Below are 23,233 nucleotides of genomic sequence, written 5' to 3'. Positions count from 1 at the left end.
TTAAAAGATAAAAAGATGAACAAATTTGGGGGCACTAAACTAAAACCGAAACAAAGGTATTGGAAAATCAAATACTTCCTTTTTTTTTGCACAAATCAAAATGGTATATATATTAACAACAGCGGTGAAGCTCCCTGCACAAGGAGTGCAAGAAACACCGCCGATCAAAGTTTACAGAAACAAAGTGCCACTGAAAAAAGAGCACCAGGAAAACAGACTAAATAAAAATTAGTGGACACCCATACAAGGTAGCAGATGTTTCCACCAGTCATGATAACAGTAACTAAAGATTGTCTGTTTGGCTTTCAACCACAAAAAAGAGAGCAATTTGACCTTCTCAACTAGAACCAACGGAGTTGACACCATATTTTTTAAAGTACGGTTATTACGTTCCTTCCAAATCACCCAAACACAAGCGAACCAAATGACCTTAAAGAAAGAATGAGTACCTCGCGGCATGCCCGCCATGAAAGAACACTGAATAAAATGATCACGTATCTGTAAAGGATGAACCACCGAGAGCCCCACCCAATTCCAAAAGCCACAGTGCATATGAAAAATCAAATTCAAGAAAAAGGTGGTTAACAGTTTCGGATGCTCCACACCCAGATACACACTCTAGGTCGTTGACATGAATAATGTTTCGCCGCAATAGATTATCTTTTGTTGGAATCCGGTTATGCAAGAGACGCCACACAAACAGAGACACTTTCTCAGGGATATATCTGTGCCAGACATCATCAACAAAAGTCCTATCCACCTGTTCACCTGAAGAAGTGAGGAAGCGGTAGGAACCCCGCACCGAATAGCCATGCACAGGATCTAAAAGCCACCGCCACGTATCAGTAACATCATCCTGCAAAACAACGTTAAGTAACACTTCGGAACACACCCTCACACTCTCCTCTGTTGGAACAAAATGTGTTTAACAATGAACCTTAAAGAGTTTTGATGATAACAAGGTATTAAAAAATTGTAAATTGGACTAGCTAATATTTGTTCAAGTGTACAGGACCATAATTATAAAGTTACATCATCATTGGTTCTGAATGAGCAAATAAAGAGCAAAAGAAAATGAAGCTTAGATGATTCTGAAGGCAAAGCGCTCCTGAAGTAAAGCTGCTCCTGAAGAATAATGCTTCTGAAGACAAGAGGTCCAGAAGCCACATCATCAGAAGCTGCACCATCAGAAGCTGCCTCATCAGAAGCTATTTCACCAGAAGCTGAAGATCAACTAGATTTGCAAGAACATTCAAAGATTGAAGAATCTACATTGCAAAAGCTGTCTATTGGATTCGAAAACACAAACAAAGGATTAGTGGAGTTTGCAACGGTCATTTCAAAGGTGTTTGAAGGCGTGTGCTTGCAATTTGGACGAAAGCGTTGACATTGTACTTTGTACGAATTGTACAACCACGTTCTCCACTACTCTGCTTTGTGTCCACGCTACAGGACAAGAAAACAGCTCCAGAATACGGTCTCGCCTGCATAGATGTTCCTTTGGATAAGGAATGGATTTCAAATTTGTTCTTCATAGGACAACAACCAAATCAGGCAAAAGATCATTGGTGAAAGATCAAGCTTCAATAACGACTCTTTGGTGTGCTGGCAATTTCACAACGTCTCTTTCACACCTCTATATAAAGGAGTGAAGACCTAGAGATTTGGTAATGCAAGAACGCTGAACTAAAGACTCACAACATTTTTACAAGTGCCAAACCTCTGCTGAAATTGTTCTGCATTCACTTAGAATTTCTGTGTCTCAAAGTCATATCTTAGAAATTCTTAAGTCCATTGAGTCTGTATCTGATTTGTATTGTGAGCACCTCTGATTGTATATCAAGTGTTCAACCTTAAACAATTTTCTGTGTAATTTTGTTTAGTTAGGAAGTCTCTTGCAGTTGTGCTTGAGCAGGAAGTCTCTTGATTGTGTTCTTGAGCAAAGGAAGTCTCTTGCTTGTGTGCTTGAGCATTGTAAGTCTCTTGCTTGTGTGCTTGAGCATTTGTAATCAGATATTACTCATAGTGAAATCTCCTTGGAAGTGCAAGGGGGACTGGACTACTTCCGGATTGTGGAAGGAACCAGTATAATTGCTTTGTGTCGTTCTTCTTCTCTCTCTCTGTTTTATTCTGCTGCATTTAGATTCTGATTATCACTTCAGAAGCTGTCTCGCTTAGCTTCTGATCAGTGTGTTCAGTTTTTAGGAGAAACGAAGAATTTTTCTAAAACACAATTCAACCTTCCTTCTTGTGTTTTTCTCACCTTCAATTGGTATCTAGAGCCTTGGTCTGTTGTGTATCACTTAACCGTGCAACAGTCAAAGATCTGAGAAAAACATGTCTACTCCTCCTCCTACTGGTTCTGGTGAAACTAGCTATAAACATGTCTCACATGATTATAGTGATAGTAAGAAAACCAGTGTTGGAAAAGTTCCAAAGTTCAATGGAGATGCTGAAGAGTTCTCTTGGTGGAAGACCAACTTTTACAGTTACATCATGAGCCTGGATGAAGAATTATGGGATATTCTGGAAGATGGTGTTGGTGATTTAGTCCTTGATGAAGAAGGAGCTGCTGTGGATAGAAAGAAACATACTCCAGAACTGAGGAAACTTTACAAGAAGCATCATATTATCAGAGGAGCCCTTGTCACTGCCATACCCAAAGCAGAGTATATGAAGATGAGTGACAAATCCACTGCTAAAGCTATGTTTGCTTCTCTCTGTTCAAATTATGAAGGGAGCAAGAAGGTCAAAGAAGTAAAGGCTCTTCTGCTTGTACATCAGTATGAGCTATTCAAGATGAAGGATGATGAAACTATTGAGGAGATGTACTCAAGGTTTCAAACCTTAGTTTCTGGGCTACAGATTCTAAAGAAGAGCTATGTTGCTTCTGATCATGTAAGCAAGATTCTCAGAAGCTTACCTGCCAGATGGAGACCAAAAGTGACTGCCATTGAGGAAGCTGAAGATTTAAACACTTTAAGTGTCGAAGATCTTGTTAGTTCTCTCAAAGTTCATGAGTTAAGTCTTAATGAACATGAGTCTACTAAGAAGAGTAAATCAATAGCTCTTCCATCCAAAGGCAAGTCATCAAAAGCTCTCAAAGTGGTTGAATCTGAAGAGGAAGAACAGTCAAGTTCAGATTCTGAACCAGATGCTGCTGAAATGGCCATGCTCTCAAACAGACTTCAATATCTGGCCAAGAAGAACAGAAAGTTTCTCTCCAGAAGGGGTAACTCCAGAAGCTCAAAGAAAGAAGATCAGAAGGGATGCTTCAACTGTAAGAAGCCTGGACACTTCATTGCTGAATGCCCTGATCTTCAAAGAGAAAAGTCAAAGGACAAGTCAAAGAGGTCTACATTCAAACCAAGCAAACTCAAGAAGCAGATTAAGCAGAGTTTAATGGCAACCTGGGATGATTTGGGTAGTGAATCTGGATCTGATAAAGAGGAAGCTGATGAAGATGCAAAGGTAGCTGTTGGGTTGGTAGCAACAGCAACTTCAGAAGCTGGATCAGATTCAGACTCAGAAGATGAAAACGAGGTATATTCCAAAATTCCCAGAAATGAACTTGTTGAGTCACTTAAAGAACTTCTTACACATTTTGAAGTAAGAACCAATGAGTTGAAGGATTTAAAAGAAAAATATGCTGATTTGGTACAACAGCAAAAATCAACTCTATTGGATCTGAAAGCTTCTGAACAAGGACTTAGGGGCTTTGACTTCATGTGTAAAACATATGAAGATCAGCTCAGGTTCTTATGTCAGAAGCTACAAGAAAAGTGTAATGAAAAACCTTTAAGTAACCATGAAATTGCTCTTGAAGATTTTATTATATCTGGCATTGACAGAAGCAGAGTGGCTTCTATGATTTATAGCATATACAAGAACAATGGCAGAGGAATTGGTTTTCCAGAAGTGAAACTTGAGAAAACCAATCTAAAATCTTGTTGTGAATGCATCAAGGAAGGTCTGAAAACATTCTTTGTACCAGAAGGGGCTGAGTTGGAAACTGTTGTTCAATCAGAACCTGAAGCTTCTAGTCCTAAGGCTAAGATTACTTCAACGCCAAAGAACTCTAAGTCAAAGGCTATGATCAAATCTGATTCCAAGACTTCAAAGGTCAGGATCCTGAAAAGATCAGAACCTATTCCTCAGAGTCTGGTGAAACCAAAATCTGGGGTTCTGAAGTCTAAGTTTCAGAAGAAGATAGTTACTGCTTCTGAAGTACCAAAACCTAAGGTGATGGTTAATCAGAAGCAACCCAACTCACAGCACAAGGTACAAGAAGTGAAGAGTAAAGCCTTAAGTACTAACCTTCCAGGACCCATAGAACAATGGGTACCTAAATCTAAAAATGTCAATGATGCAGGTATGTCTAAAAGCAGTGCCAAAGCAAAGATCATGGTACCTAGACAGCGGTTGCTCAAGACACATGACAGGAGACAAGTCCATGTTCCTCAGCCTAACAATGAAAGAGGGAGGAAATGTGAAATTTGGGGGCAACCAGTCAGGCAAGATCATAGGTACAGGAACTATTGGTAATTCCTCTACCTCAATTAATAATGTATGGTTGGTAGATGGTCTTGAACATAACCTTTTGAGCATTAGTCAATTTTGTGATAATGGTTATGATGTGCTTTTTGAAAAACCCAACTGTACAGTAATCAACAAGAAAGACAAATCCATTGTGTTCAAGGGAAAGAGAGTTGACAATGTCTATAAAATCAATTTTTCTGAACTGGCTGATCAGAAGGTGGTTTGCCTACTATCAGTGAATGATAAGAAATGGATGTGGCACAGAAGGTTGGGACATGCTAACTGGAGGTTAATCTCTAAGCTTAGTAAGTTACAACTTGTGAAAGGGCTACCAGACATTGACTATCATTCAGATGCACTCTGTGGTGCATGTCAGAGAGGGAAAATTGTGAAATCATCTTTTAAAACCAAAGACATTGTTTCAACCTCAAGACCTTTAGAATTACTCCATATTGATTTATTTGGACCAGTGAGTACTGCATCCCTATATGGAAGTATATATGGATTAGTCATTGTTGATGATTACAGCAGATGGACTTGGGTGAAATTCATAAAGAGTAAAGATGTTGCGTGTGATGTATTCAGTAGCTTCTGCACTCAAATTCAATCTGAAAAAGAATCAAAAATTTTGAAAGTCAGAAGTGATCATGGTGGAGAATTTGAAAATGAGCCATTTAAAGCTTTTTGTGAAAAACATGGAATTTTCCATGAGTTCTCTTCTCCTAGAACACTACAACAAAATGGGGTTGTAGAGAGAAAGAATAGAACTTTACAAGAAATGGCCAGAACCATGATTCATGAAAACAATTTACCAAAACATTTTTGGGCAGAAGCAGTGAATACAGCATGCTATGTTCAAAACAGGATCTATATTAGACCTATTTTGGAGAAAACAGCATATGAACTCTTTAAAGGAAGAAAACCCAATATCTCTTACTTTCATCAATTTGGATGTACATGTTACATTCTGAACAACAAGCTCTACCTAAAGAAATTTGTTGCCAAGGCCCAAAGAGGAATCTTTTTAGGTTACTCTGAAAGGTCAAAGGCATACAGAGTGTATAATTCAGAAACACTTTGTGTTGAAGAATCTATGCACGTTAAATTTGATGACAAGGAGCTTGAAGATAAAACTTCAAAGCAAGGTGAAAGTTCTGCAGAGATACAGGTTCCTGAAGCTACTCCAGAACCTGATCAGATAGCTGAATCTGAAGATAGTCCAGAAGCTGAACCCACATCAGAAGCACAAGATGAAGCTGCTTCTGATGAAGCATAAGATGGCTCACATCAAGCAGATCCTCCCAGAAACACATTCAAACACAAGTCTTCACATCCTGAGGAGCTAATCATTGGAAACAAAGATAGTCCAAGAAGAACAAGATCACATTTCAGACAAGAGGAGTCAATGATTGGACTAATCTCAATGATTGAACCTACAACAGTTAATGAAGCACTTTCAGATGATGGATGGATCCTAGCTATGCAAGAAGAGTTGAATCAATTTCAAAGAAATGATGTGTGGGATCTGGTACCCAAACCTCAGCACAAGAACATTATTGGAACAAAATGGGTATTCAGAAACAAGCTGAATGAGCAAGGTGAAGTAACAAGAAACAAAGCCAGGCTTGTTGCACAAGGGTATAGTCAACAAGAAGGCATTGATTACACTGAAACGTTTGCTCCAGTTGCAAGATTGGAAGCAATCAGGTTACTTCTTTCCTATGCAGTTAATCATGGCATAATATTATATCAAATGGATGTCAAGAGTGCATTTCTAAATGGTGTCATAGAAGAAGAAGTGTATGTCAAGCAACCTCCTGGATTTGAGGATATTAAATATCCTGACCATGTTTTTAAACTGAAGAAATCACTATATGGCTTGAACCAAGCTCCCAGATCTTGGTATGATAGACTAAGTAATTTCTTAATCAAAAATGATTTTAAAAGAGGACAGGTTGATACTACACTCTTCAGAAGGACCCTTGAGAAAGATATTCTTGTTGTGCAAATATATGTTGATGATATAATATTTGGTTCTACTAATGCATCTCTTTGCAAGGAATTTTCTGAGTTAATGCAGGATGAATTTGAAATGAGCATGATGGGAGAGCTGAAGTTCTTCCTTGGCATTCAAATCAATCAATGCAAAGATGGAGTCTATGTTCATCAATCAAAGTACACAAAGGAGCTTCTGAAGAAGTTCAAACTTGAAGATTGTAAAGTGATGAACACTCCAATGCACCCTACGTGCACCTTAAGCAAAGAAGATGAAGGAGCTAAAGTAGATCAGAAGCTGTATAGAGGTATGATTGGTTCTTTGTTATACCTCACTGCATCTAGGCCAGATATTTTATTCAGTGTATGCTTGTGTGCAAGATTCCAATCAGATCCTAGAGAATCTCATATGACTGCTGTCAAGAGAATCTTTAGGTATTTGAAAGGAACAACTAATCTTGGACTCCTTTATAGGAAATCCTTAGATTATAAGCTAATTGGATTCTGTGATGCTGATTATGCTGGTGATAGGATTGAAAGAAAGTCAACCAGTGGCAATTGTCAATTTCTGGGTGATAATCTTATATCCTGGGCTAGCAAAAGACAAACAACTATTGCTATGTCTACAGCAGAAGCAGAATACATTTCAGCTGCAAGTTGTTGTACACAACTACTTTGGATGAAACATCAGTTGGAAGATTATCAGATAACTGCTAACAGTATTCCCATTTATTGTGATAATACTGCTGCTATTTGTTTGTCTAAAAATCCAATTTTGCATTCAAGAGCCAAGCACATTGAAATCAAACACCATTTTATCAGAGATTATGTTCAAAAAGGAATTTTAGATATACAATTCATTGATACTGAAAATCAATGGGCTGATATATTTACTAAGCCTTTAACTGTTGAAAGATTTGATTTTATAAAGAAAAATTTGAACATGCACTTTGTATCTGATTAAATGCTTGCTTGCTCCTGAATAGGATTTTAGGTTCTGAAGTTAGTTCAGAAGCGGTAGTCCATCAGAAGCTCGTTATTGAGGTTCTGAGGAAAACTCGCTTCTGATGACGTCAGCATCTGAAGTCCAGAAGCTGGATTTATTGCTTCTGAATAGTTGAATTAGTGGAAACGTTGGGAGTTACTTTTTAAAGTAACTTCTGGCCCACTTATTTGGTAGTTACTCTGTGAACTTCTTACGTGGCCTGTATGTGTTGGTGTATAACTAAAAGGGCAATGATGATTTAATAGCTTTGAAAGTACTTTTCACGCGCCCCCAATTTTGTCATTAATGTTATGTTTGTTTGTCTCTTTTGAATTGCAATCGTTTTACTTTTAACACTTTGACAATTCACACACTACTCACTCACAACAAACACATTTGCTCTCAAACCTCTTGCGAAGTAAGCGCATTCTCTCAAAACTTAGAACCCTAAAATCTTCATCTTCTTCAAATCTTCGTCAATCATCAAATGGCATCATCAAGCTCAAAAGTTTCAGAATCTACTTCACGGATGGTCCCTGAATTTGACTACAAAGGAAGAAGCATGAAATTGGAATAATGGGAACTACAGGTTCAAATAGAAAATCCGGTGGATTTTGAATCACTCGCCTTCCATGAGTGTTGGATCAGAAGCTATTATGAAGAGCAGGAACTTATGCATTACTTCAAGATGTTGAATGGACCAACATACGAAGCATTGGTAAGACACTTCTGGGTAAGGGCTAAGGTTTATGACAAAGCTGCGTCTATAACTGAAGAAAGTCAAATGGTGTTGATTTATCCCGAACTGGAAGGGAAGACCAGAAAAGAAATGGGACTTGAGCCATTTACAGGTATTGAAATCAGGTCAAGTATTTGTGGTATTCCAGTGAGAATTGCGGAATGGCAGATAGAAGCTGTACTCTGTAGAGAGGCCTCTGGAAAATACTCTGGAATTGATCTCTCAAATACAGCTGAAGAACGCCTCTGGAAGGAAAAAGTAAACTTGGCACTGTACAACTCAACGCAAGCAGGAAAGTATGCTGATCTAAGCATGGATAAGAAGCTGCTTCTGAAGATTCAGAATGAGGACTTACTTCCATGTGGTGGTAGTGAGAAACCCAATTTGGCACAAAAAGTCTTTCTTCAACACTTCATTAAGAAGGAGAAAGTGAATGTGCCAAAGTATATGTTCAAATACTTGATAGAGTGTCTGAAACAGAGTCAGCTGCAGAATAGAACCTGGGTACCTTATGGAAGACTCTTGTCAGAAATATTCTATCAAGGAGGAGTCTTGGACAAGCTAAGCAGTGCTGAAGCCTTCACAGATGAGCTGCTTGATACTAAAACTGGAAAGTTCATTAATGCACAAACCCTCAAGAATATGAAGTTGATCCCTGCTGTCACCAAGCTTCATACAGATTTGAGTGAATCACTTGTTAAGTCTGATCTTATGAAGGACTTTCCACCCATCTGCAAGAAGGATCCCATTGAAGTGCAGATGTACTATATCAAGGAACATTTTGAGGCAACCAATGAGAGAATCAGATTGGAAGATATTCCAGAGGAAATGTATGGTGGTGCTCTGCCACGAGCCAGAGGCAGAAAGTCAAAAAGGAAGATGACTGCAGAGCAATATCTAGAGGTTGAACAATCTGCTAAAAAGGCAAAAGTTGCTACTGACAAGCTCAAAATTGGTAGTTCATCAGTACCTTCTATTGAAGAAGCCATTGAAGACATGGATTCCAGGATGATCATGGATGTTGGCATTACTCTTGATCAACCTGCAATACCAAAGAAGAAAAGGAAGCAAGCAGTAAGGAGGACCAAGAACTTCCCTCATGTTTTTAAAAAGACTGAAGCTGCTACTATTGTGTCAGAAGCTATTGGAAAAGCTATGGAGATTGCTGCTGAGCTACAAGAGTCTGTAGTTTCAGAAGCCAAGCAACTGTTGCTGATGACCAGTGAGTCTGTTAAAGAGGATTCTGATCCTGAACCAGAGAAGGTAATTAATATATCATCAGATTCCGCATCCACACCATTATCAGATTCTGATGATTCTGATGATGATATACCCTTAGCCCAACTCTTTCAAAAACCAGTAAAAAGCCAGTCAACATCAACCAAAACCAACAAAAAGCCCTCTCAGTCAACTACTTATGAACCAGTTGGTCACATAATTAAGGAGAAGTTGGCTGAAATGGTTGTGCAGAGAGAAAGAGTCATTGAGACTATCTTTTGCCTTAACCCTCAACCCCTTAACATTCAACCTCTCAACATGATTCCTCCAGAAAATGTCAAATCTACTTCAGAAAAGGCCTCTGAAGCAACTCCAGAAGCAGCTGCTTCTGAAAATGTTGTTTCAGAAAACCCCCAACAATCACCAACAGCTACCATTGATCCCCAACTCAACACTCATACATCAACTTCACCACAACAACCATCAACAGAAACTGACTTTCAACCTTCACCTGAACACTCCCCAGAACCAACTCCCATGGATGTTGACATCTCTCTAGTCAATGTTCAAGCTTCAACCTCTACCACACACATTGCTTCTGACCAGCCTTCATCTTCAAACACACAAACACACTTTACCATCCCAGTTCCTAACCCTGTTCAAGATTTGGAAATCAGTGATTCTGATCTTGAAATCCTTGAACAACCACCCTCAAACATCCTGGAATCTGAATATATCAATGCTGAGCTTCTCACAATCCTGAGTCAGTTGCATAATCTTGTGGATCAACGTAGGACAATTGATCTCACAAGTGCATATGAAGACTCCTGGGCATCTCTTCAGAACCGGGCAGCTGAGCTGATTGAAGAGATCAAGGCTAAATGCATCAGAGTCAAGCAAGCCTCAGTCAGGAAGTTAATGGAGCATCTGAATCAGAGTCTTAGAGTAAGAAGTTCTACACTGCTCCTGGCAAACCAGCCTTTCTTCTTAGAAACGGATTACTTGACCAGAGAAGCCAGGTTGTGTAAGCTTCTGAAGAAACAGATGGCACAGCAGCGGCAAGAAGCTAAGGAAAGGGAACAGGCTCTTCTCCAGAGGCAACAACAGCTTGAAGAACTGTTGCAGAAGAAGATTGAAGAAATGGAGGAGATGAAGAAACAACATCAAACCAACACTTAGTTGCACACCCTTGTGTTTTTCTTTTTGTTTGTTGTTTGTTTTGAATTCCTAGTCCTTGCTTCTGAAACCATTCTGTTTTAATTCTCTTTGCTTCTGAATGCTTACTAATTCTGACTGTTTAGCTGCTTCTGATATTTTAGATATTCATGTTCATATATTTTTGATCTGATTAATTTCTTGTATACTCTCTTTTGTTTGAGTTTTTCTCAAATCTTTTTGTCTTTTATGTTTTTTTTTTATCCTTTTTTTTGATAATGACAAAAGGGGGAGTATATGTGACAAGTATTTAAAGGCTCTGAGCCCCATTAATGGCATTTGAAATTTTTTGAAAAACTTCTATCATTTTTTTTACCTTATTGGTATAAGCTATGAACGAACGAAGGAGTATCAAAATTCAAGTAAAATTAATTGAACCATTCTTCTTATCTATAAGTTAATTCTTTCAATGATTCAATTTTGTTTTTAAGCTCTGATATTTTTTATTGTGCGAAAAATGAATTTAATTAACCTGGATAGAACTTAGGGGGAGCTTACAAACCTCACCTTAAAGACTATCAGACTCAGGGGGAGTTTGAGCTTACAAACCTCAGATTCTGAGCTTACAAACCTCAGAACCCCAAAGTCAACTTGTTAATTAGATTAACAACAATTGATCAATTTTAAATACTTTTGTTTGTCATCATCAAAAAGGGGGAGATTGTTGGAACAAAATGTGTTTAACAATGAACCTTAAAGAGTTTTGATGATAACAAGGTATTCAAAAATTGTAAATTGGACTAGCTAATATTTGTTCAAGTGTACAGGACCATAATTATAAAGTTACATCATCATTGGTTCTGAATGAGCAAATAAAGAGCAAAAGAAAATGAAGCTTAGATGATTCTGAAGGCAAAGCGCTCCTGAAGTAAAGCTGCTCCTGAAGAATAATGCTTCTGAAGACAAGAGGTCCAGAAGCCACATCATCAGAAGCTGCACCATCAGAAGCTGCCTCATCAGAAGCTATTTCACCAGAAGCTGAAGATCAACTGGATTTGCAAGAACATTCAAAGATTGAAGAATCTACATTGCAAAAGCTGTCTATTGGATTCGAAAACACAAACAAAGGATTAGTGGAGTTTGCAACGGTCATTTCAAAGGTGTTTGAAGGCGTGTGCTTGCAATTTGGACGAAAGCGTTGACATTGTACTTTGTACGAATTGTACAACCACGTTCTCCACTACTCTGCTTTGTGTCCACGCTACAGGACAAGAAAACAGCTCCAGAATACGGTCTCGCCTGCATAGATGTTCCTTTGGATAAGGAATGGATTTCAAATTTGTTCTTCATAGGACAACAACCAAATCAGGCAAAAGATCATTGGTGAAAGATCAAGCTTCAATAACGACTATTTGGTGTGCTGGCAATTTCACAACGTCTCTTTCACACCTCTATATAAAGGAGTGAAGACCTAGAGATTTGGTAATGCAAGAACGCTGAACTAAAGACTCACAACATTTTTACAAGTGCCAAACCTCTGCTGAAATTGTTCTGCATTCACTTAGAATTTCTGTGTCTCAAAGTCATATCTTAGAAATTCTTAAGTCCATTGAGTCTGTATCTGATTTGTATTGTGAGCACCTCTGATTGTATATCAAGTGTTCAACCTTAAACAATTTTCTGTGTAATTTTGTTTAGTTAGGAAGTCTCTTGCAGTTGTGCTTGAGCAGGAAGTCTCTTGATTGTGTTCTTGAGCAAAGGAAGTCTCTTGCTTGTGTGCTTGAGCATTGGAAGTCTCTTGCTTGTGTGCTTGAGCATTTGTAATCAGATATTACTCATAGTGAAATCTCCTTGGAAGTGCAAGGGGGACTGGACTACTTCCAGATTGTGGAAGGAACCAGTATAATTGCTTTGTGTCGTTCTTCTTCTCTCTCTCTGTTTTATTCTGCTGCATTTAGATTCTGATTATCACTTCAGAAGCTGTCTCGCTTAGCTTCTGATCAGTGTGTTCAGTTTTTAGGAGAAACGAAGAATTTTTCTAAAACACAATTCAACCCCCCTTCTTGTGTTTTTCTCACCTTCATCCTCCTCCCAAGCTAACAAACGCCTCCTCCACTCCCACGCCCTTCCCTCCGACTCCCCACCTAACCTCACCATCTCCTCTACCGTGCAATCCTTATTTACGGCTAAATCAAAGAGTCGAGGAAATTGGAAGCGCAAAGGCGTTCCCCCCAACCCAATGATCATACCAAAATAAAGTTGAACGGCCATCTCCAACAATCCTACGAACGTTATTATCAAACCAACTCCCCACTCCCTCTCCAATCCCTCCTCGGACACGATATAAAGTCCGCCACCAAATAGAATCATTCCTTCCACCTCCCTCAAACGGCCACCTAACTCCCCATAACGGGCCTTCAGAACACGATACCACAACCCCTCCTTGTCAGTCAACATCCGCCAACACCATTTTCCCAACAACGACATATTAAACTCACCTAACCTCCGAACCCCCAACCCACCATCCTCCTTCGGAACACAAACAGAGTTCCAATTTATCCAGGCTATTTTCCTATGATCCTCACCACCCCCCCAAAAAAATCTTTTAAATATAGATTCAATAAAAGAGATAATACCTGCAGGAGCCTTGAAAAAGGAAAGAAAGTAAACCGGAAGCGAAGACAGGACAGATTTCAACAATATCAAGCGACCACCAAATGAGAGAAATTTATTATTCCACAAGGACAGGCGAGCAGCTATACGATCAATAACCGGTTTCCAAAAACTCAGCTTCCTGGAATCCCCCCCCCCCCCAATAGGAAGTCCCAAGTAAAAAAAAGGAATGGTTCCCGTTCTACAATTCATCACCCTAGCAGCCTCTATCAACCAAGAATCGGAAATATTAACACCAGTTAACATACTCTTATGGAAGTTCACCTTCAGCCCCGATAATTCTTCGAACAAAAGTAACACCGCACGCATTGAACGCACGTTCTGCCAACTCTTCTCACCAATAATCAACGTGTCGTCGGCGAACTGAAGATGAGTAAGATTAACCTCACCCATGCTGCCCACTCTATAACCCGTGAACCTATTCACACCCACCATAGCCTCCATCAAAATGTTGAAACCTTCGGCAGCCAACAAAAATAAAAACGGCGAGAGTGGGTCCCCTTGACGTAGACCGCGCTCGATCGGAAACTCATCCGTCGAACTACCATTAACAAGAACCGAGGCCATTGCCGTTCCTACACATTCTGAAATCCACTTCCTCCAAAGAGTTGGGAAATTCATATTAGCCATCACGGAATCAAGATATTTTAAGTCCACTGAATCATAAGCTTTTTCAAAATCAACCTTGAACATAAGGAGTTCCTTCTTCAAATGCTTAGCGTCATCAACAACTTCGTTGGCAATAAGGATTCCATCTAAAATTTGTTTCCCTTTAACAAAAGCATATTGAGATTCGGACACCACACTACCAATAACTTCACGTAATCGATTAGCTAAAACCTTCGCCAAAACCTTGTACATAGACCCCACCAAAGAGATAGGTCGAAAATCATTAAGCTGTTGCGGACTGGTAACCTTTGGAATTAAAGCAATAAAAGTAGAGTTAACCCCTTTCGACAACTTACCGTTACGATGAAATTCCACAATAAATCGCATAAAATCATCTTTCAACAACTCCCAAAATTCTTTTACAAATCCAAAAGTAACGCCATCCGGACCCGGACTCTTGTAACTATCACAATCCCACACGGCCCGCCTCACCTCTTCCAACGAAAAGGGTTTGATTAAAGTTCCCGCTTCTCTACAAGATAGCTTACGAAAAGATAAGCCCTCCACACCTGGCCGAACAGCTCCTACTACTTTAAAGTGGCAAGAAAAATGATCATAAACCGCTGTTCTGATATTTTGGACCCCTTCGATATTAATTCCATTCACGTTCACCAAATTAACAGTATTACGTCGCCGCCGGTTTGACATGACTCCATGAAAAAATTTAGAATTCGCATCCCCCTCCTGTAACCAGTTCAACCTAGCCTTTTGCCAATTAATACTTGTTTGAACCCGAGCCATGGAATGTAAACTCACTGATAGTTCATGAAGTTCGTTTGCTTCCTCATCTAAAAGCGCAGACACCTCCCCTTTTGTGTCGAAATAAGCAATACGATATTTCACTTCTAAAATCTTTCCTTCCATATTCTACAAATGCATTTGATGCCACTCTTTTAAACAAGCTTTAATCATTTTTAACTTTTGTTTCAACACATAGCTTCCCTAACCCTGAACATTAAAAGAACCCCATCTGTCACGAACAAATTCAGCGTATCCAGGATATTCCGACCAACATTTCAGCATCTGCAAAGGACGGGGTCCCCAATTAGACTCATCCGCATATAAAACCATAGGCACGTGATCAGAAAGACCTCGTTGTAGAGCTACCTGAATACAATTAGGCCATCTCTCACACCACTTTTCCGATAACAAAAATCTGTCCAAACGACTCATCGAAATGCCATCACCACGATACCAAGTGAATAAGCGGCCACAAATAGGTAAATCAATCAATAAGCTATCATCAATAAATGTGTTGAACCTATCAGCTTCTGGCTGTCTAAAAACCATCCCTCTTCCTTTTCTCTCCTCAATACTTCGGACGGAATTAAAATCCCCACACACACAGAGACATGAATCCTTCTTGCTCAACACAAAGGGAGACAACCGATCCCACAATAAAATTTTCAAATACTTCCTTAAAAACCTTTTGTCAAAAAAATCCATTGAGATTAAACAAACTAAAAGAAAAAAAAATGTGCAATGAGTCAAATATACTGGATTAACAAAATTTATATTATGGAAAACCATAAATATTTCTACTAAAAAGATTTGTGATTCTAGGTGGATTGGTGTCTCACCACCAGCTAGTTACAATTGTTCTTTCGTCACGAATTTTACAAGTGCACCCAGGGGCGATTGCTAGTATAGCCAAGGGGTAGCAATTGCTACCATAAAAAAAGAATAATTTTTGAACAGGAAAAAATGAATTATATTAATATCAACATGGTAATTGTTGCAGCACAAGGTGTGCCAAAACAATCACGGGAAAGAACATAGTCAATTTACAAATACATAACAATCAGTCAGTACCCATACATACGAGCGTGTTTGACCACCAATTATAGGTACCAAAACTAAAGACAACATTACTAGCTTTCAACCACCACAAAGAAAATGATTTTACTTTATCTAACATATGTAGTAAAGAGCTATGTTTATTCCTAAACAATCTGTCGTTCTGGTCCTTCCACACAACCCATACACACAAGAGCCAAATAAGATGAAAAAACGAACGCCGCGATTTCAGAACACTTGGATACTGAATAAATTGCAAGAATGGTCTGAAATAAGCTGACTCTCGACCCTTGGAACACCGAGCCAGGCCCGCACCAAAGGCCACAACGCACCAAAATACGGACAAGACAAAAACAGATGATTTAAGTCCTCAACCTGCCCGCACCCAGCTGAACACAACAGCGCTTCCATAGAGATAATGCCACGATTTGCCAAATTATTCTTTGTAGGTAACCGGTCCATCAACAAACGCCACGCAAAAATAGAGACTTTCAAAGATACCTGTTTATGCCAGATTTACTCCATATTTTGTTGTAAAAGGGGATGTTCCTGCGATGTCAACAAGTCATACACACCACGGACCGTGTACCCACCACTCTGATTCGGTAACCAAAGCCACCGGTCAGAAGAAGAAACCTGCAATGTAACTGTGAGTAAAAGATCCCTACACTCTTCTACCAACTCTTCCTCCCAAGCTCAAAAACGGCGACGCCACTGCCACGCCCCCCCCCCCCAACCTCCAAACCCATGAAGAACATGTTCCTAACCGTGACTACTTTATATTAATGAGTAGTAGGTATGTTATTATATATTTGGCTACCCCTAATAATATATATTTGGCTACCTCAAGTTTAATTTTAGTTGAAATAATTTTGTTTGACTTTAGTTACTTTTCAGAACTTTGAATTACTTGATCTCGTCTCATAGAAATTGAAGAATCTATCTTTAATAATATTATTTTTATTAAACAAAGAAAATATTACAATAGCAACAAATTTTTATCTATATAGTCCCAACATTCATCCCATTAGTAATGTTATATTAAAATTATAATATTATTAACTTATTAGTAAATATATTTGGACAAATGAAAGGAAACAACACTTTACTTACATTGAAAAGGACATTGCAAGTCACTTAAACTCATAGATGGTTATGGATGAATTTGAGTCTTTGAAGGATTGTCGATTTCAACTTTCGCTACTATCAGTTTTAATTTCTTTCATTGTTGATTTCTACGTACAATCATTTGTTCCGTTGTTGCTTTTTTTTTTTTGGTAAAACCCATTGCTTTCATTTTTGATATAATCCTTTTTTATTGCTTTAAGTGTATTTCATGAAGTACATTTTATATAAGTAATATTTATTGTGATTTTTTTATTTATTGGTTAAAGTCACAGTTAATGTTTTTTTAAAAAAATTATATGTGGCCACCTAATAAAAATATTGCTAGCTTCGCCGCTGAGTGTTCTAATATGTTTCAAGTAATATAGAAGTGAGTTATAGTTTTTATTGGGATTGTTCTTTCGACTAGACAATTTGCTAAATTTGTAAGTTAGAACACTTAAGTGGGGGTGCAAAGCGTGCTGATTTAATGATAAAAATAATAAAAGGGTGTTGATCTAATTGAGATTATTAGCGACGATTAGGACTCTTCGAATCACCTCTACTTTTTTGTTGGACGAATGCAAATGTGTCTATCAATGATGAAGTATAATTATATAAAAGTGGTTAACTTCATGGGACAAAATCCCTACAGATGTCATGTTGTTCCTCGTCATCCTAAAGGTCATACATGCAATATAGTAAAGAGTCGTCACTCTCATAGATAATTGAATTGACACAACTGTTGAAATTTCTAAATTGTCCTCTAAAGAAACCACTTCGTACAAATCTTAGAACCTAACCACATACCGTAAAGTTCTTTAATAAATTAAAAATATTAGAATAAAACTTGTATGCAACGATTCTGATTAATGCAAGATTCCAATCTTAAACCCTAATCTAAGTTCAATCTGTTGGTTACGTAGGTCACATTCCCTAGTGCAAGAAAGCATTAATGCATGAAACATATGAAAATTAAATATAAAACCCAGATCATAACTAAATAAACAACTTGCATTAATAAAATCCAATAAATAAATAGAGGCTCATATGAGAACCGTAGGTGTTTAGTTATTGATGATGGAGCATCATATGAATTTTTTGGCTATGTTCTTAGTACTTTTCTTTGCATTTGAAGACAAATAAGATGAGAATTAGAGGAGTTGTCAATGGTTTGAGGAACATATTGTATTGTTTTCACTTGAGTCGTTGTAATTCACTTTTATCCTAAATCATTCAAGTCCATAGGTATTTTGAGTGTTTTGTAGTGAGAAATCATGTAAATCGGCAAATTGAGAATCCATATCGGTAGTCTTGAAAATTGATCTATAGGGAATTAGTAGGATTGAAAACCCGAATTTGCTTTGTTCATGGCGGTTCCAATTGCTTATTTCATCATTATAATTAATGAACTTAAGTATGAAACTTCGTAATTTCTAAATTTTCCTTCTAGTAACGCCGTAATTATAACTAGGTTATCTTGCCACACATGTTTAGTTTCTTAAATCATGAGTAGACACCACATAAATTATTGTTTTCTAAGTTAATTCCAACAAAGACGAGGGGGGATTCAAGGATTCCCTAATCGCTATTAATCATCTGAAAACCTATTAAAATCTCTTTTAATTTCACTCTTCAAAATAAGTTTTGCTAATTGCTAAGTTGAACGACAATCCCTATGGAGAACGATAAACTTACTACTTTATTACTGGTTCCGATTTGGTGCACTTGTCAATTTCGTCCATCAGTTATTCATTGTAACAAAATACATAATCAGGAAGAAATAAAACATACTCTAGAACAAAAAGTGGAGTAGGTGACTCCTCTTTGATGCTCAAAGTGTTTTCCTTCCTCTTGAATCACCAAGTTTTGAATGAATCTTTCTTTGTTGAATGAGCTTTATTTATAGGCATATTTTCTGTTGGGTTTAGGTTAAAGTTTTGGGATTTTTTCTTACCCACGCGGAAATAACAGCAAAATGTTGTTTTTTCATGGAACAACACGCGCATCAGGGTGCATGACATATGATAGAGAACAAATGGTCTTTTGCCCATGTGCCTGAGGCTAAAGAGGAATGCGCGGGGTATATGGCCTCAACCTTAGATGATGATTTTCCATTTTGAAGTTCATTTTAATCTCTCCAAAAATGAACTCCCATAGTCGGAATGAAGTAAATGATTCTCTCCAAGAATCCAAGATCCTCATTCATCCCTTCTCAGCTCCTCGTCTTCTCTTCTCTGATCCTTCAACCTTTTCCCACCCCCTCTTTCTTTCCTGCTTTTTTCTTCCTTGTTATTTTTTCTGTGGTTTTCTCCCATTTTAGAGGATGATCAAGGTTTTTAACGAATTTTTCTGTCTGTTCTTTTCTCCTCTTCATTTTCGCTTCTCTATCTCATTTGTTTCTCTTCTTGCTCCCATTCCATTGTTTCTTTCTTGCTGATCATCATGGATCAACACAACAACAACCAAGCTAAGCAAAACCAAAGCACCAACGATCAACCCTCTTTAAGCAATGTCCCTTTAACAAACCTCATCCACACTGTTCTGCAGATTTCCCCTATGAATCTGCACTCAACCCACGACCAAAGAACCCCCCACAACTTGCCCTCAACACAGCAGCCTATTCACCCTCATCCTATGCTGATCTCTGAATCCTCCTCTGGCTAGAACGGTACACCTCTCAAAAAACCCTCCATTCTCCTCCTTGAACAAAACTACAACAAAAACTCTCAAGAAACACCATCCAACTACCAGAATTCCTCACTAGCAGGACAGACAACTCCTCAATATGTTCCCAGTCCAATCAAGATGCCAAGATTCTTTGTATATGATGATAAGGAAGTATCTGAAGGCGTTAGCTCCTGCCAAAAAAGTTTGTTGGGAAAGATTATTATAGATAAACACATACATGTGAATTCTATAATATCTGGTCTAGCAGGCACCTGAGGAACACCATCATGATTAAGGGTTCAAGAAACAGAAGGTAAGGTTCTTCAATTCTTCATGGACAATCAATTAGACCATGAGAGAATCCTTCAAGCAAACCCTTGGATTTTTCGCAATTCTTGGTTATTACTACAACCATGGGATAGAGTCACTGATCCAAGCCATTACAACTTTGATTGGGTTCCAGTTTGGATCCAGTTATGGAGTCTCCCAGCACACTGTAAGACCAAAGCTATGGGTACAAGTATAGGAAATCTGCTGGAACAGTATTTGAGGTTGAAACCTATGAGTATCCAGGGAAAAATGTTATTGTTAAAATAAGAGTTAACCTCAATGTTCATCAACCTATTTGCCCTGGTATCCATATTGGCAACACCACTGATGGAACTACTTGGATTGATTTTCGTTATGAAAATCTGCCACAATTGTGTTTCAATTGTGGTCTGGTGGGCCACCCTGAAAAGTTTTGCAGAAATCCAAAGCTTGAAGTAGAAGAAAAAGCACCTCTTGGACCATGAATAAGATCCAACATATATGGCAGAAGGATTATAGACCCTAAGGACAGAAAATTCTATAGTAATCCTTCTATGTCAAAGAATTTTGGGTAAAACAGCCCTTCTGCACCAGATGACCTCATCCAACAACTTGCTCAGCTAAGACTTCAGGAAGCCAGAAGCAACCTTCAATCACAAAACCCCTTGAAGAGGCATCATGAAACATCCCATGCTATACCTGCCCATAATATTACAACCCACAAATCTCTTATCAGCTCACCTCCCCACACTCTTTCTATGGATTCGACAACCAATAATGGATACCAGAACAACCAGATTTCACCAACAAGTGCTCCAACAGCTTCAAAGAATACTAAAGTGGACAGTTTGGACCAGCAAGATCAAATGGCAGGCCTGCTCAAGCAGGATGGCCAAAGACAATGAAAGCTCTATCCTGGAACTGTCAAGGGGCAGGAAGCCCTGAGACAGTCAGAGCTTTGAAAAAGCTCATCCACACCATCAATCCTGATTTTGTGTTCATTATGGAAACTAAGAAACTTAGATCAAAACTGCAACTCTCTATAATATTGGTAATCTCAATGCTAATTTCTTTGTAGATTGTATAACTACTGGAGGTGGTAAGGCTGGTGGTTTAGGTTTGTTGTGGAATACTTATATTGTTAGTATTGAAATAAAAGGCCATGATTTCAACTATATTGATTTTTATGTTTCTGATAACTATATACATAACTCTAACCCCTGGAGAGCCACTGGTATCTATGGGTACCCTCAACATAACAACAAGTTCCTTACTTGTAATTTGATTTCTAACCTTTCTACTATTAATCAAAATCCTGACTGGTTTCTTTTTGGTGATTTCAATATCAATCTGTGCAATAGTGAAAAGAGTGGTGGCAACCCTATAGATGAAAATCTAGCTGGTTGTTTCAAAGACACCCTCTCTGTTTGTAATCTTCAGGATTTAGGCTATAATGGTGACCCTTATACATGGGCCAATAATCATGACCATCACACTTTTATCAAGTCCAGATTGGACAAATTCTTAGCCACTAGTGGCTGGACTCAGAAGTTCCCTAATTATAATAATAAACACCTGCTTAAATACAAATCTGACCATTGCCCTATCCTACTTGAGTTTTCTTATGTTTTTCATAGCAGGAAATCTGTAAAAAAATCGAAAAAATTTGAGCAGTTATGGCTAACAGATAAGCACCATAATGATATTGTTAAGAATGTTTGGAACCAAAGCACAAGAAACACAAATGACAAGCTGCAAGAGACCCTTCATGCTCTGCATGCATGGGGAAATCAGAAGTTTAGGCACATCCCTACCAAGGTTAAAGAAACTCAAGGTGCCCTCCAGTTCCTGAACACTCAAAGCAACACACCCAATAACCTGAACTTAATCAAAGCAAAGGAGAAAGAGCTGGATGACCTACTGGCTAAGGAGGAGCTTTGGTGGAATCAACGCTCTAGAGCTTTATGGCTCAAGCATGGATACAAGAATACTAACTTCTTCCATCAAAAAGCTAATCAGAGACGTAGGAAAGGTAAAATTGAGACCATTTCTGACCCTAATGGTATTCTCTTAACTGACATAAATCAAATAGAAGATTGTCTCCTAGACTACTTCAAGAACATTTTTACCAGCCAACCTATTTCCAACCTTGAAGCCACTACATCTGTTGTGCAGAACAAACTTACCCCATCCATAATTGACAATCTGGATAGCCCTTTTACAGCTGAGGATGTCCTTAATGCCATTTCTGGTATGAAGGGCCTTGCTGCTCCAGGTCCGTATGGACTACCAGCAATCTTCTACCACTCCCACTGGAACATTGTTGGCCCTGAAATTACCAAAATTGTCCTAAATGTCCTTAATAATCAAGGGGACCCTAGCCCTTTCAACAACATTCACATCTGTCTGATTCCTAAGAAAAAAAATCCCCAGGTACCTAGTGATTTCAGACCCATCTCCCTTTGCAATGTCACCCACAAAATTATTACCAAAGTTATTGCCAACAGAATTAAACTCATCCTGTCTGATGTTATCAGCCCTAACCAAAGTGCCTTCTTACCTGGTAGACTGATCTCTGATAATACTATAATTGCCTATGAGCTTTTTCACTATTTCCAGCAAACTTCTAGCACTACTGGGTTCATTGGAATGAAGACTGATATGGCCAAAGCCTATGATAGAGTGGAATGGGAGTTTCTTCAAGCTACACTTAATTTCATGGGTTTTCCTAAAAAATTGATCCAAACCATCATGAAGTGTGTATCCACTGTCTCTTTCTCTATCCTAATCAATGGCTAGCCTTCTAAGAGTTTCCTACCCCAACGTGGTTTAAGACAGGGGGGCCCCTCTCTCCCTATCTCTTTCTTCTAGTGGCTGATGTTTTGTCTGGTCTTCTCACTCAGGCTCAAGATAGAAAAAAAAATTCAGGGCATAAAACTTGCAAAAGAGGCCCCTATGATATCTCACCTATTCATTGTTGATGACAACCTAATATTCTGCAGGGCTAACGCATCAGAATCCCAAACTACTATAGACATCATCTCTTTATATGAGTCAGCCTCAGGTCAAAAAGTGAACTATGAAAAGTTTAAAGTTATTTTCAGTAAAAAAGTTCCCTCCAACACTAAAGACAACATCCTTAAAATCCTTACTATGCAAAAAGTGGATAGCTTCTCCAAGTATCTGGGCATGCTAACACACCTGGGCAGATCTAAAAGGCAGGTCTTTGAGTTCATCCATGAGAGAATCCTCAAGAAACTAAAAGGATGGAAGGAAAAACATCTATCTTTTGCTGGCACAGGTATCCTAATAAAAGCTGTTGCCCAAGCCATACCCACCTGCATTATGAGTGGATTCCTCTTACCCATGAACTTTTGCCA

General features: G+C 38.5%; 1 pseudogene; it reads right to left on the bottom strand.

Moving 5' to 3' along the window:
• Positions 1–14,837, bottom strand: part of LOC146922313 (uncharacterized) — a 145,238-nt pseudogene extending 130,401 nt beyond the window's left edge.
• Between the last annotated feature and the right edge of the window lie 8,396 nt (positions 14,838–23,233).

Source organism: Medicago sativa, chromosome 5, assembly GCF_051527215.1.
Source record: "Medicago sativa cultivar Bolivia chromosome 5, Bolivia_mono, whole genome shotgun sequence".
NCBI lineage: Eukaryota > Viridiplantae > Streptophyta > Magnoliopsida > Fabales > Fabaceae > Medicago > Medicago sativa.
This window is presented reverse-complemented; position numbering and strand designations above follow the sequence as displayed.